Raw genomic sequence first — 14,138 nt, 5'->3', positions numbered from 1 at the left:
GTAGGTTTTTTGATTATAAATTTACAGTGGATGTCAAAGTCTTAGATTGATGCACATGATGCAGTTAATTCAGGGTCAGACGCTTAGGTTACACAACAGATACTAGCATAAGATGGTCTATTTCAAAGATTAAAGTTCATTGCTGTGAAACTCAGCTCCACAGCTGACTGGAGACAGTGCCTGTGCAGGGTGCCTTGACTGACTGTAATGGCCCTATAGTGGGTACACCCTGACTGTAACGGCACTATAGTAGGTGCACACTGACTGTAACGGTACTATAGTAGGTGCACACTGACTGTAACAGCACTGTAGTGGGTACACACTGACTGTAACGGCACTAAAGTAGATAAAATCTGACTGTAACAGCACTATAGTGGGTGCACCCTGGCTGTAACAGCACTATAGTGGGTGCACACTGACTGTAACGGCACTATAGTGCATGCACACTGACTGTAAGGGCACTATTTTAGGTGCACACTGACTGTAACGGCACTATAGTGGGTGCACCCTGACTGTAACAGCACTATAGTGGGTGCACACTGACTGTAACGGCACTATAGTGGGTGCACCCTGACTGTAACAGCACTATAGTGGGTGCACACTGACTGTAACGGCACTATAGTGGGTGCACACTGACTGTAACAGCACTATAGTGGGTACAATCTGACTGTAATAGCACTATAGTGGGTGCACCCTGACTGTAACAGCACTATAGTGGGTGCACACTGACTGTAACGGCACTATAGTGGGTGCACCCTGACTGTAACAGCACTATAGTGGGTACATAATGACTGTAACGGCACTATAGTGCGTACAATCTGACTGTAACAGCACTATAGTGGGTACACACTGACTGTAACGGCACTATAGTGGGTACAATCTGACTGTAACAGCACTATAGTGGGTACACACTGACTGTAACAGCACTATAGTGGGTACATACTGACTGTAACGGCACTATAGTGCGTACAATCTGACTGTAACAGCACTATAGTGGGTACACACTGACTGTAACGGCACTATAGTGGGTACACACTGACTGTAATGGCACTAAAGTGGGTACAATCTGACTGTAACAGCACTATAGTGGGTGCACACTGACTGTAAAGGCACTATAATGAGTACAGTCTGACTGTAACAGCACTATAGTGGATACACACTGACTGTAATGGCATTATAGTGGGTACAATCTGACTGTAACAGCACTATAGTGGGTACAATCTGACTGTAACGGCACTATAGTGGGTACACACTGACTGTAATGGCACTACAGTGGGTACAATCTGACTGTAACAACACTAGCTTGGGTGCATCCTGACTGTAACAACACTAGCTTGGGTGCATCCTGACTGTAATAACATGACTGTGGGTGTGTCCTGACTGTAACGACATGACCGTGGGTGTGTCCTGACTATAATTACATGACTGTGGGTGTCCTGACTGTAATAACATGACTGTGGGTGCGTCCTGACTGTAATAAAATGACTGTGGGTGTGTCCTGATTGTAATAACATGACTGTAGGTGTGTCCTGTCTGTAATGATATGACTGTGGTTGTGTCCTGACTGTGATAACATGACTGTGGGTGTGTCCTGACTGTGATAACATGACTGTGGGTGTGTCCTGACTGTAATGACATGACTGTGGGTGTGTCCTGACTGTGATAACATGACTGTGGGTGTGTCCTGACTGTAATGATATGACTGTGGGTGTGTCCTGACTGTGATAACATGACCGTGGGTGTGTCCTGACTGTGATAACATGACTGTGGGTGTGTCCTGACTGTAATGACATGACTGTGGGTGGGTCCTGACTGTAATAAAATGACTGTGGGTGTGTCCTGACTGTGATAACATGACTGTGGGTGTGTCCTGACTGTGATAACATGACTGTGGGTGTGTCCTGACTGTGATAACATGACTGTGGGTGTGTCCTGACTGTAATAAAATGACTGTGGGTGTGTCCTGACTGTGATAACATGACTGTGGGTGTGTCCTGACTGTGATAACATGACTGTGGGTGTGTCCTGACTGTGATAACATGACTGTGGGTGTGTCCTGACTGTAATAAAATGACTGTGGGTGTGTCCTGACTGTGATAACATGACTGTGGGTGTGTCCTGACTGTAATAAAATGACTGTGGGTGTGTCCTGACTGTGATAACATGACTGTGGGTGTGTCCTGACTGTGATAACATGACTGTGGGTGTGTCCTGACTGTAATAAAATGACTGTGGGTGTGTCCTGACTGTGATAACATGACTGTGGGTGTGTCCTGACTGTAATGACATTAGTGTAGTTGGGCCATGCTGTCTGTGTATCAGAAACATACAGAGTGGACAAGACATGAAGTCAAACAGCCTCAAATGCTGACGTTGTACACCATTTGCCACTTTGGACTCCCAGGTCCTGTTAACATCCTCTCTGAATCACTCGGAGCTGAACATGACACTGGCACTGTCTCACCACCTGGACAGCAGCTCAGCAGTCCCAGTAATCTGCTGGATCACAGTGTGAGCCTGCATGTCCCTTTGAGGCTGAGATCCACAGCCAGGGAGATGCTGGCTGGCTGCAGCCAGTAATGCAGTGTAAACTGAGCCAGCTATCGCCAGGCCCTGGGTCACGACTGGGTCCACAAGTACTTCCATGGGGGTGGCCATCACTGCCTGCTCACGCTCACGCTCACACTCACGCTCACACTCCCTGCTCACGCTCACGCTCACACTCACTGCTCACGCTCACGCTCACACTCCCTGCTCACGCTCACGCTCTCCTCTGTCACTTTGGAGATAGATGCCCTGATCTGGGAGGGGTCTGAGCGCACTGAGAATCTCAGTGTGCTTGTTCATCAGTATTCTCCTGAATGCCAGCACATAAAAGTCTTTGCCTGAGTCCCTTCTATCAAGACTCGTCTGTGACTTCATCCCCTCGATAGATGGAACACAGACTGTCCTCATCCCCCTGCCTGCCTGCAGCTCACTCATGCCCAGTGACTCACCACGTGCTGATCCGAACTCTATACCAGCCTACAAGATACATGCAGTGACGCTACCTGAACTGGTGGCTGTGAGTATCAGATCATACAGACATACAAACATACAAATTAGGAACAGGAGTGGGCCATTCAGCCCCTCAAGCCTGCTCCGCCATTCAATAAGATCATGGCTGATTTGCTTGTGTTTCCATTTCCACATTCCCATCTAACCCCGCTAACCTTTGATTCCCTTGCAAGAATCTATCTACCTCTGCCTTAAAAATATTCAATGACCCGCCTCCACCACCTTCTGAGGCAGAGAGTTCCAAAGTCTCAAAACCCTCTGAGGGAAAACATTTCTCCTCATCTCTGTCCTAAAAGGGCGATCCCTAATGTTAAAACAGTTCCCCCTTAGTTCTGGACTCACCCACAAGAGGAAACATCCTTTCCACATCCACCTTGTCAAGGCCGTTCAGGATCGTGTAAACTTCAATCAAATCACCCCTCACTCTTCTAAACTCCAGTGGAAACAAGCCCAGTCTGTCCAACCTTTCCACATAAAACAACCCACTCATTCCAGGTATCAATCTAATAAACCTCCTCTGAACCACCTCAAATGCACTTACATTCTTCCTTAAATAAGGAAATCAAAACTGCCCACAGTATTCGAGGTGCAGTCTCACCATTGCCCTGTATAACTGAAGCATAACGTCCTTACTTTTATGTTCAATCCCTCTCGTAATGAAAGATAACATTCCATTAGCCTTTTTAATTACTTGCTGTACCTGCATACTAACTTTTTGTGACCCATGCACCAAAACACCTAGATCCCTCTGCACCTCAGAATCATGCAGTTGTTCTCCATTTAAGTAATACTCTGCTTTTTTATTCTTCCTACCAAAGTGAACAACTTCACATTTTCCCACCTTAAACTCTATTTGTCAGATCTTTGCCCACTCGCTCAACCTATCTATATCCATTTGCAACCTCCTCCTGTCCACTTCACAACATACTTTCCTACCTATCTTTGTGTCATCTGTAAATTTAGCCACCATGTCTTCACTCCCCTCATCTAAGTCATTGATGTAAATGGTAAAAAGTTGGGGTCCCAGCACAGACCCTGTGGGACTCCACTCGTCACATCCTGTCAATCAGAAAAAGACCCATTTATGCATAGTCTATTTCCTGCCAACCAGCCAACCTTTTGTCCAAGCTAATATGTTACCCCCTGCTCCATGCACTTTTATTTTCCACAATAACCTTTGTTGTGGCACCTTATCCAATGCCTGCTGGAAACCCCAGGCTTCCCTTTAACCACAGTGCATGTGACTCCTTCAAAAACCTCCAATAAATTGGTTAAACATGATTTTCCTTTCACAAAACCATGCTGACTCTTTCCTATTGTCTTGAGCTCTTCTAAGTGCCCAACCATAACCTCCTTAATTATCACTTCTAACAACTTCCCCACCACAGACATCATGCTAACTGGTCTATAGTTGCCGGTTTCCTGCCTCCCTCCCTTCTTGAATTTCCTACTTTCCAGCCTGATGAAATTTTTCCAGAATCTAGGGAATTTTGAAAAATTGACACCAACGCATCTACTACCTGATTAGCTGCCTCTTTAAGACCCTAGGATGAAATCTATCAAGACCTGGAGACTTGTCAGCCCGCAGCTCCATCAGTTTGCTCAGTATCACCTGGAAGTTCCCCTCCAAGTCACTCACCATCCTGATTTGGAAATATATCACTGTTCCTTCACTGTCGCTGGGTCAAAATCCTGGAACGCCCTCCCGAACAGCACTGTGGGTGTACCTACACCACATGGACTGCAGCGGTTCAAGAAGGCAGCTCACCACCACCTTCTCAAGGGGCAATTAGGGATGGACAATAAATGCTGGGCCCAGCCAGTGACGCCCACATCCTGTGAATGAATTTTTTTTAAAAGGTGACCAAGGTTGGGAAATACACATTCCAGGGTACAATGGCATTTCAAAAGGACAAGCAGAATTGAAAAGGAGGAGGGGTAAGGCATAAGGACATTTGTGAGAAAGGATTTTGACTTAGAAGATCAGGAATGTAGAATGAGTATGAGTGGTGATTAGGAATAGATCAGTTGGTGTTACATCAATGGGAATCTATTAATGAGTAAGTCATATGGAAAATCGCAGAACGATTAGACAAAGTCAACACAGATCTACTAATGGCAAGTTGTATTTGATAATTTTATTAGGGTTTCTGTGAAGATGTAATGGGGGCAGGTTAGCTCAGCTAGACAGCCTGTGGTTCAGAATAATACCAAGCGTGGCATCAATTCCCATTCCAGCTGAGATAGAGTGCACATGAATGAATGAATGAACTAGGAGGTCGACAAAAGGGAACTAGTAGATGTAGTGTACCTAGATTTCCAAAAGGCACTTGATAATGCACCACACAAAAGATTACAAGATAAGGGCTCATGGAGTTGGGGGTGATATATTAGCACGGATAGTGGATTGGTTAACAAATAGGAGTCAGCGAGTGGGCACAAATGGGGCTTTTTCAAGTTAACAGGCAGTGAGTAGTGGAGTGTCACAAGGATCAACCTTTTACAATCTATATTAATGACTTAGACAAAGAGACAGAGAGTCATGTATCTAAGTTTGCTGATGATACCAAGCTGGGTGGGACGGTACACTGCGGGGAGGACACAGAGAGGCTGCTAAGAGATATAGACAGGTTAGGTGAGTGAGCAACAAGATGGCAGATGGAGTATAATGTAGGGATAACTTTGGTTGTAAGAATAGAGAAGCAGATCATTTTTTAAAAGGTGAGAACTTGGTAAGTTCAAAGAGACTTGCAGGCGCTTGTACAAGGAACACAGAAAGTTAGCATGTAGGTGCAGCAAAGAATTAGGAAGGCAAATAGTATGTTGGCCTTTATTGCAAGGGGACTGAGTACAAGAGTAAAGAAGTCTTGTTACAGTTGTACATGGTTTTGGTGAGACCACATCTGGAATACTGTGCACAGGTTTGGTCTCCATGTTTAAGAAAACATTGGAGATGGTACAGCGAAGATTCACTGGATTGGTCCCTGGGATGAGGGACTTCTCAATGATGAGAGGCTGGGTAAATTGGGTCTATATTCTCTGGACTTTAGAAGAATGAGAGATGAACTCATTGAAACCCACAAAATTCTAAGTGGGTTTGATTGTTGGGGAATCAAAAACCTGGGGGCACAGTCTCAGGATAAGGGGACGATCATTTAGAACTGAGATGAAGAAGGATTTCTTCACTCAAAAGGTTGTGGATCATTGGAATTCTCATATTCTCCCCACACCTCACCCCGGCTCAACAGGGGGAGAGAGAGAATTCAGGAATGTTGGGTCCCAAATGAGGAAAGTGAGACAGAGAGGCTCAAGGGAGCAAAGTCCAAATGTAAATCCCTCTCCCACAGCCTTACACTGTAAACAACTCACAGGAAGAGGGGGAGGCTCCACAAATACCCCCCTCCCCAAATTTGGGGGAGCCCAGCACATCAGTGCAAAAGATAAGGCTGAAGCATTTGCTACAATCTTCAGCCAGAAGTACCGAGTGGATGATCCATCTCGGCCTCCTCCGGAGGTCCCCAGCATCACAGATGCCAGTCTTCAGACAATTCAATTCACTCCAAGTGATATCAAGAAATGACTAAAGACACTGGATACTGCAAAGGCGATGGGCCCTGACAATATTCTGGCAATAGCACTGAAGACTTGTGCACCAGAACTTGCTGCACCCCAAGCCAAGCTGTTCCAGTACAGCTACAACACTGGCATCTACCCAGCTATGTGGAAAATTGCCCAGGTATGTCCTGTACACAAAAAGCAGGACAAATCCAACCCAACCAATTACCGCCCCATCAGTCTACTCTCATCAGTAAAGTAATGGAAGGGGGCATTAACAGTTCTATCTAGGGGCACTTGCTTAGCAATAACCTGCTCACTGATGCCCAGTTTGGATTCTGCCAGGGCCACTCAGCTCCTGAGCTTGTTACAGCCTTGGTTCAAACATGAACAAAAGAGCTGAACTCCCAAGGTGAGGTGAGAGTGACTGCCCTTGACATCAAGGCAGCATTTGACCGAGTGTGGCATCAAGGAGCCCTAGCAAAACTGGAGTCAATGGGAATCAGGGGAAAGCTCTCAACTGGTTGGAGTCATACCCAGCACAAAGGAAGGTGATTGTGGTTGTTGGAGGTCAGTCATCTCAGCTCCAGGACATCACTGCAGGAGTTCCTCAGGGTAGTGTCCTCGGCCCAGCCATCTTCAGCTGCTTCATCAATGACCTTCCTTCCATCATAAGGTCAGAAGTGGGGATGTTCGCTGATGATTGTACAATGTTCAGCACCATTCGTGACTCCTCAGATACTGAAGCAGTCCATGTCCAAATGCAGCAAGACCTGGGCAATATCCAGGTTTGGGCTGACAAGTGGCAAGTAACATTCACGCCATACAAGTGTCAGGCATTGACCATCTCCAACAAGAGAGAATCTAACCATCGCCCCTTGATGTTCAATGGCATTACCATCACTGAATCCCTCACTATCAACATCCTGGGGGTTACTATTGACCAGAAACTGAGCTGGACCAGCCATATAAATACTGTGGCTACAAGAGCAGGTCAGAGCTAGGAATTCTGCGATGAGTAACTCACCTCCTGACTCCCCAAAGCCTGTCCACCATCTACAAGGCACAAGTCAGGAGTGTGATGGAATACTCCCCACTTGCCTGGATGAGTGCAGCTCCCACAACACTCAAGGAACTTGACACCGTCCAGAACAAAACAGCCTCACTTGATTGGCACCACATCCACAAACATTCACTCCCTCCACCACCGACACACAGTAGCAGCAGTGTGTACCATCTACAAGATGCACTGCAGCAACTCACCAAGGCTCCTTAAACAGCACCTTCCAAACCCACAACCACTACCATCTAGAAGGACAAGGGCAGCAGATAGATGGGAACACCACCACCTGGAAGTTCCCCTCCCAGTCACTCACCATCCTGACTTGGAAATATATCGCCATTCCTTCACTGTCACTGGGTCAAAATCCTGGAACTCCCTCCCTAACAGCACTGTGGGTGTACCTACACCACATGGACTGCAGCGGCTCAAGAGGGCAGCTCACCACCACCTTCTCAAGGGCAACTAGGGATGGGCAATAAATGCCCCCACCCAGCCAGCGAAGCCCACATCCTGTGAATGAACTTAAAAAATCCTCCTCTAGTGTAACACCTGCTATTATGTGAACAGAACCAAGAGTAATCCTGATCTCCACGCGGTTTATCCATGGTAGTGTCTGTCTGATGTGTTCCTGTAACCCGACTCAGTGAGGTAGTCACTGCTGACCAGAGCTGTGACAATTCTGTGTGTAAACACTGACACCCACTGGCCTCCCCCAGAACTTCATCCAACCGAATCTCACTGCCTTATTCCCTGTTTCAATCTCCCTCCCCTTCAAGGAACATTCCCAGTCTTCTCACATTCCCATTTTCCCATTTTCCAGGGACTCCTCCCCCTATCGAGATGACTGCCTCTAACATGTGTGAGAATCACCCACTCTCGTTCACCTTCAATAGATGTACACTTTGTGATTTACAGAATATAGACAGAATGGGCAGTCAATGTCCAAATGCAGCAAGACCTGGACAATATCCAGGCTTGGGCTGACAAGTGGCAAGTAACATTCAAGCCTCACAAGTGTCAGGCAATGACCATCTCCAACAAGAGAGAATCTAACCATCGCCCCTTGACATTCAATGGCATTACCATCACTAAGTCCCCCAAAATCAACATCCTGGGGGTTACCATTGACCAGAAACTGAACTGGACTAGCCATATAAATACTGTGGCTACAAGAGCAGGTCAGAGGCTGGTAATTGTGCGGAGAGTAACTCACCTCCTGACTCTCCAAAGTCTGTCCACCATCTACAAGGCACAAGTCAGGAGTGTGATGGAATACTCCCCACTTGCCTGGATGAGTGCAGCTCCCACAACACTCAAGAAGCTTGACACCATCCAGAACAAATCAGCCTCACTTGATTGGCACCACATCCACAAACATTCACTCCCCCCACCACCAACACACAGCAGTGTGTACCATCTACAAGATGCACTGCAGGAATTCACCAAGGCTCCTTTGACAGCACCTTCCAAACCCACGACCTCTACCACCTAGAAGGACAAGGGCAGCAGGTAGATGGGAACACCACCACCTGGAAGTTCCCCTCCAAGTCACTCACCATCCTGACTTGGAAATGTATTGCTGTTCCTTCACTGTTGCTGGGTCAAAATCCTGGAACTCCCTCCCTAACAGCACTGTGGGTGTACCTACACCACATGGACTGCAGCGGCTCAAGAAGGCAGCTCAACACCAGCTCGTTGTGTGTGGTGGTGGTAGAACTGGTTGCCTTAACAGACTTAGGACTGGTGTAGGTTGTTCAAAGGTGTCACTAAGCAAATGGAGATATACAGCCAGCCCGACAACTTGTGAATGTGGAACTGAGCCACAGACTATGCAACATCTCCTGCAATGCCTATCGCTAGAGGAACCCTGCACTGTTGCAGATCTTGCCAAATTCAACAACAAGGCGCAAAAATGTGTCCAGCTCTGGCTGGGCCATGTATAGACGGTCTGTGGACACCATAAGAAGACCACCCCCTTCTCAAGGGGCAATTAGGGATGGGCAATAAATGCTGGCCCATCCAGCGACACCCACATCCCACATAATAAAAGCAAGTTCAACGCAAATAAACTACTCCTTCTCAAGTACCCTATAGGTCAGAGGATGTCTTGAAGAGACCTGTTTGTTTACAGTTCCAAGGTGAACATATGACCAGCTTTTTAAAAAAAAGAATTTCAGGTTAGCATTGAGATGACCAGATCAGGTTATACCCTTCCATTTTGTAAAAGAAAGCTTCAGTCTGGAGTGGTTTGATTCTAACAGCTTTTCTCTTTCATGGGATGTGGGTGTCACTGGCAAGGCCATCCCTAAATTCCCCGTGAACTGAGGGGCTTGCTCGTCCATTTCCGAGGGTATTTAAGAGTCAACCACATTGCTGTGGGCCTGGGGTCACATGTAGGCCAGACCGGGTAAGGAAGGCAGATTTCCTTCCCTAAAGGGCATTAGTGACCCAGATGGGTTTTTTTACAACAATCGATGGCACTTTCATGGTCACCGATACTGAGAGTTGTTTTCAATTCCAGATTTTATTAATTGAATTTAAATTCCATTGGCTGCTGTGGTGGGATCTGAACCCATGTTGATCTCCAGACAATAAGCCTGGGCCTGGGGATTACTGAGCCAGTGACGTTAACGCACGCCACAATCTTCCCTTTCCACATTTGGGATCCGACAAGCCGGCTTCTGACTGAGCTGGAACGGAGCCTGGAGCCCTTGTGATCCCAGGCTGGGCTTGACAGGGGTGACCTACCTGTCCTACAGGTGCAAAGCCAGAAGCTCTGAGTCAAACCTGTCCCCCCAGCGTTCAGGCTTGAGTCAGCCTAGGGCTCAGAGCTGAGATTCCCATCAGTGAACTGCCTCGTTGAATGACAAAAGGCATAAACATTAAACTGAAGCAGATCAAAGGAGGCTTATGGTGAAATAAAAGCAGAAAGTTCTGGAAATATTAAGCAGGTCAGGCAGCATCCATGGAGAGAGAAACAGAGTTAACAATAATCAGTCTGAAATGTTAACTTACCTCTCTTCACAGACTTTCATGGAAGGAACCCTGCTGTCCTTACCCGGTCTGGTCTACATGTGACTCCAGACCCACAGCAATGTGGTTGACTCTTAACTACCTGCTGAACTAGGGCAATTAGGGATGGGCAATAAATGCTGGTCTAGCCAGTGTCGCCCAAATCTCATAAACCAGTTAAAAGAAGGATTTTCAGCATTTTCTGTTTTTATCTCCGTTTTCCAGGATTGGCACTATTATGTTTTTGTACTTGGCTTACGATCAATGCTAAGTTCAAAGTATCAGGTACAGAAAGTGTTAGCGTCGTTACAATTAAATTTCGGGACTGTATCTTTCAATTTAGGGTCAATGAAGGGGGTCAAGCGACCGGTTCTGCAGTCTGACTGATGGGAAGCATTGGTGATTAGATTGTTAGAGATCAAAGGAAGCGAAGATTTTTGGGAAGAGTGTCCTCTGTAGTCACCATCTCCATGAAGCAGTCTGGGAAGAGTGTCCTCTGTAGTCAGCATCGCTGTGAAGCATTCTGGGTAGAGCATCCACTGCAGTCGCCGTCACTGTGAAGCAGTCTGGGAAGAGTGTCCTCTGCAGTCACTGTCGCTGGGAAGCAGTCTGGGAAGAGTGTCCTCTGTAGTCACCATCTCCATGAAGCAGTCCGGGAACAGTGTCCTCTGCAGTCACCATTGCTGGGAAGCAGTCCGGGAAGAGTGTCCTCTGCAGTCACTGTCACCGGGAAGCAGTCTGGGAAGAGTGTCCTCTGTAGTCACTGTCACCGTGAAGCAGTCTGGGAAGAGCGTGCTCTGTAGTCACCATCTCCATGAAGCAGTCCAGGAAGAGTGTCCTCTGCAGTCACTGTCACCATGAAGCAGTCTGGGAAGTGTGTCCACTGCAGTTACTGTCGCTGTGAAGCAGTCTGGGAAGAGTGTCCTCTGCAGTCACTGTCACCGTGAAGCAGTCTGGGAAGTGTGTCCACTGCAGTCACTGTCACCATGAAGCAGTCCGGGAAGAGTGTCCTCTGCAGTCACCGTCACCGTGAAGCAGTCTGGGAAGAGTGTACTCTGCAGTCACCGCCGCCGTGAAGCAGTCTGGGAAGAGCGTACTCTGCAGTCACCGTCGCCGTGAAGGAGTCCGGGAAAAGCGTCCTCTGCAGTCACCATCGCCGGGAAGCAGTCTGGGAAGAGTGTCTTCTGTAGTCACCGTCACCATGAAGCAGTACGGGAAGAACGTCCTCTGCAGTTACTGTCACCGTGAAGCAGTCTGGGAAGAGCGTCTTCTGTCATCACCATCGCCGTGAAGCAGTCTGGGAAGAGTGTCCTCTGCAGTCACTGTCACCGTGAAGCAGTCTGGGAAGAGCGTCCTCTGCAATCACCATTGCCGTGAAGCAGTCTGGGAAGGGCATCCTCTGTAGTCACCATCACTGTGAAACAGTCCGGGAAGAGCGTCTTCTGTCATCACCGTCATCGGGAAGCAGTCTGGGAAGAGCGTCCTCTGCAGTCACTGTCGCCGTGAAGCTGTCAGGGAAGAGCGTCTTCTGCAGTCACCTTCACCGGGAAGCAGTCTGGGAAGAGCGTCTTCTGCAGTCACATTCACCGGGAAGCAGTCTGGGAAGAGTGTCTTCTGCAGTCACCTTCACCGGGAAGCAGTCTGGGAAGAGTGTCCTCTGCAGTCATCGTCGCCGTGAAGCTGTCTGGGAAAAATGTCCTCTGCAGTCACTGTTGCCATGAAGCAGTCCGGGAAGAGCATCCTCTGCAGTCATCGTCGACGTGAAGCAGTCAGGGAAGAGCATCCTCTTCAGTTATCGTCGGCATGAAGCTGTCTGGGAAGAGCGTCCTCTGCAGTCACTGTCACCGTGAAGCAGTATGGGAAGAGCGTTCACTGTAGTCACCGTCGCCATGAAGCAGTCTGGGAAGAGTGTCCTCTGCGGTCACTGTCGCCGTGAAGCAGTCTGGGAAGTGTGTCCACTGCAGTTACTGTCGCTGTGAAGCAGTCTGGGAAGAGTGTCCTCTGCAGTTACTGTCGCTGTGAAGCAGTCTGGGAAGAGTGTCCTCTGCAGTCACTGTCACCGTGAAGCAGTCTGGGAAGTGTGTCCACTGCAGTCACTGTCACCATGAAGCAGTCCGGGAAGAGTGTCCTCTGCAGTCACCGTCACCGTGAAGCAGTCTGGGAAGAGTGTACTCTGCAGTCACCGCCGCCGTGAAGCAGTCTGGGAAGAGCGTACTCTGCAGTCACCGTCGCCGTGAAGGAGTCCGGGAAAAGCGTCCTCTGCAGTCACCATCGCCGGGAAGCAGTCTGGGAAGAGTGTCTTCTGTAGTCACCGTCACCATGAAGCAGTACGGGAAGAACGTCCTCTGCAGTTACTGTCACCGTGAAGCAGTCTGGGAAGAGCGTCTTCTGTCATCACCATCGCCGTGAAGCAGTCTGGGAAGAGTGTCCTCTGCAGTCACTGTCACCGTGAAGCAGTCTGGGAAGAGCGTCCTCTGCAATCACCATTGCCGTGAAGCAGTCTGGGAAGGGCATCCTCTGTAGTCACCATCACTGTGAAACAGTCCGGGAAGAGCGTCTTCTGTCATCACCGTCATCGGGAAGCCGTCTGGGAAGAGCGTCCTCTGCAGTCACTGTCGCCGTGAAGCTGTCAGGGAAGAGCGTCTTCTGCAGTCACCTTCACCGGGAAGCAGTCTGGGAAGAGCGTCTTCTGCAGTCACATTCACCGGGAAGCAGTCTGGGAAGAGTGTCTTCTGCAGTCACCTTCACCGGGAAGCAGTCTGGGAAGAGTGTCCTCTGCAGTCATCGTCGCCGTGAAGCTGTCTGGGAAAAATGTCCTCTGCAGTCACTGTTGCCATGAAGCAGTCCGGGAAGAGCATCCTCTGCAGTCATCGTCGACGTGAAGCAGTCAGGGAAGAGCATCCTCTTCAGTTATCGTCGGCATGAAGCTGTCTGGGAAGAGCGTCCTCTGCAGTCACTGTCACCGTGAAGCAGTATGGGAAGAGCGTTCACTGTAGTCACCGTCGCCATGAAGCAGTCTGGGAAGAGTGTCCTCTGCGGTCACTGTCGCCGTGAAGCAGTGTGGGAAGAGTGTCCTCTGCATTTACTGTCACGGGGAATCAGTCTGGGAAGAGCATCCTCTGCAGTTATCATCACCGTGAAGCAGTCTGGGAAGAGCATCCTCTGTTAGCACCGTCGCCGTGAAGCAGTTTGGGAAGAGTGTCCTCTGCAGTCACTGTCACCTTGAAGCAGTCTAGGAAGAGATTCCTCTATAGTCACCATCGCCGTGAAGCAGTCTGGGAAGAGCATCCTCTGCAGTCACTGTCGCCGTGAAGCAGTCCGGGAAGAGCGTCCTCTGCAGTCACTGTCGCCGTGAAGCAGTCTGGGAAGAGCGTCCTCTGTAGTCACCATCACCATGAAGCAGTCCGGGAAGAGCGTCTTCTGTCGTCACCGTCGCCGTGAAGCAGCCTAG

This window comes from Carcharodon carcharias, chromosome 3 (assembly GCF_017639515.1).
Source record: "Carcharodon carcharias isolate sCarCar2 chromosome 3, sCarCar2.pri, whole genome shotgun sequence".
In the NCBI taxonomy this organism is placed as follows: domain Eukaryota; kingdom Metazoa; phylum Chordata; class Chondrichthyes; order Lamniformes; family Lamnidae; genus Carcharodon; species Carcharodon carcharias.
The sequence above is the reverse complement of the archived record's forward strand: the minus strand, read 5'-3'. Positions refer to the sequence as shown.